Source organism: Triticum urartu, unplaced genomic scaffold (genome assembly GCF_056163025.1).
Source record: "Triticum urartu cultivar PI428250 unplaced genomic scaffold, HENAU_Tu73 scaffold1, whole genome shotgun sequence".
Lineage (NCBI taxonomy): Eukaryota > Viridiplantae > Streptophyta > Magnoliopsida > Poales > Poaceae > Triticum > Triticum urartu.
Window position 1 is genome coordinate 2,241,270 of NW_028259461.1, and position 2,500 is coordinate 2,243,769.

A 2,500-nucleotide genomic window follows, 5' to 3' on the forward strand; every position below is an offset into this window, starting at 1 on the left:
CAAAATTGGGCGAAGGTTTTTTACCAAGAAATTTATACTCAAAATCATTCCATTCAGAATTATTTTCTTTCTTAAAGCGTCGGACTTCTAAATTTTCATAAGGTCCTCCAGGAATTTTTTCTACAGCTTGTTGAATTATTTTGATGGATTCCCTCATTTCACCAATTCGTACTAAATAGCGAGCTAACGAATCCCCTTCTTTTTGCCATTGGACTTTCCAATCAAATTGGTTGTAAGACTCATAAGGATCTACTTTACGAAGATCCCATTGTATTCCAGAAGCTCGTAACATCGGTCCCGATAAGCCCCAATTTACTGCTTCTTCTCCGCTAATAAAACCTACTCCTTCAACTCGCTCTAAAAAAATTGGATTCTGTGTAATAAGTTGTTGATATTCAACAACTCCGCGTAAAAAATAATCACAGAAATCTAAACATTTATCGATCCATCCATAAGGTAGATCGGCGGCTACTCCTCCGATGCGAAAGTAATTGTGCATCATTCGCATACCTGTAGCAGCTTCAAATAGATCATATATTAATTCTCTCTCTCTAAAAATATAGAAAAAAGGAGTCTGTGCGCCGAGATCCGCCATAAAAGGTCCAAGCCATAGCAAGTGAGAAGCTATCCGGCTTAATTCTAACATAATTACCCTAATATAGCTGGCTCTTTGTGGTATTTGAATATTCTCCAAGAATTCTGGTGCATTTACTGTTATTGCTTCTGTAAACATAGTAGCTCAAATAATCCCACCTTGTTACATAAGGTAAGTATTGTATAATAGTTCGGTTTTCCGCGATTTTTTCCATTCCTCTGTGTAAATACCCTAATATGGGTTCACAATCAATAACATCCTCTCACCATCGAGAGTAACGATCAGTCGAAGAACACCATGCATTGATGGGTGTTGAGGGCCCATATTGACTATCATGAGATCTTTTCTTGTAAGCGGTAGACTCATATCCTTTCTTCCTTAATTCATTATTCCATGAAAATGGATTATTCCATGAATTCCTCAAAGCGAGGCTCATCAAAATGAAAAATCTAAGACTACTATAAGACTACTAAAAAAATAATAAAACAAGAAAAAAATTTGAACGATTAAATTACTGCTCCCGAATATTCAACTGACCGATTAATTTCTTATAACTGTACTCTATTTTTTCTTTGCCAAATAAGCCAGCAAACGTCGACGTTTTCCCAAAGTCTTCGTAGACCTCTTTCCGATGAAAAATCTTTTTTGTGTAATTCCAAATGTGAAGCAAGTCTCCGTATCTTATTGGTGAAACTGAATACTTGAAATTCAACAGAACCCCTGTTTTCTTCTTTTTCTTCTTTAACCATAAATCCAAAAATTTTTTCTACCTCCTTTCTTTTTCATGTATTTTTCTGATCAGGAAAAATACAAAAATTATGTCAGTTATTTTGAAGTTATTCTAATCTCTCGTACACACACAAATTTGCAATTATTCATCTACTACTGGAATTTGGATTTATTTTATCGATGCAAATTGGATTTGGATAGAAGGGTACATTCTTTCTAATATTTTAGATAGAAGAATGTTTCTTCTATCTAAAATATTAGAAAGAATTTTGCTGATTTATTTATTGCTATATGCAATTTATGGAATTGATACACCATTTAATTGATATCATTTAGCAAAATGAAACACAGCATATGCATCCATCTTTTGGCTCGAGAATTTCACGGGATAGAGATATGGTAATAAGAAATAGACTATTAAGTAACTCTAAATGAATTGTGGATACATCTGTATCCTTAACATACTGAAACGATTGTCATTATTCGTATCAAACCAATAGCGATTCATACAAGCTAAATCTTCTATCAATGGTGGGCCAATAATGAATTTTTTTGCATATGTATTAAGACGCTTGGCCTGATTTCGAAATTGTCCAGAGTTTTATATGTTGTTTTCATTGCCAAAATGATGGGTCTCCTTCCATAACTTTCCCAATTACGAGTACGAGAATTGAAAGACATGAAAATTCTCAATTCTCTACGGCGTCTAGTAGATAGAAACAAGAAATCAGAAGAATCTTTCTCTCTAATTCACAATCATTCCGCGTCTTCGACTTCTATTAGTTTCTTTTCTTCTTTAATGCAATAGCTATAGTTTGATATAAGAATCCATTTCTCAAAGTAATGGAAACCATTCTCTTATAGGAAATGGTTCGAAAATCGCTATTCCACCTTTTAGGTATCGTGAAAAGTGATACCTGTGAAGATCGTGCATTTCAGTCAAATTCAGATCCGGTTTTTCGAGTCCATGATATAATATAACCAAATTGGATAGATCTTCCACCCTGTTTAGCCTAGAAGTAAATAGATACAGAGGTGGATAATAGATCGATATGAAGATCATGAGCTGCCCCCATAATGAAATCGCCAGTAGTCGCGAATATCTCCTTCTTCCCTAATCCAAGATTGGAGAAAGAAGATCTAAGAGGGACCTATGGAGAATGTAGTCAGAAATCC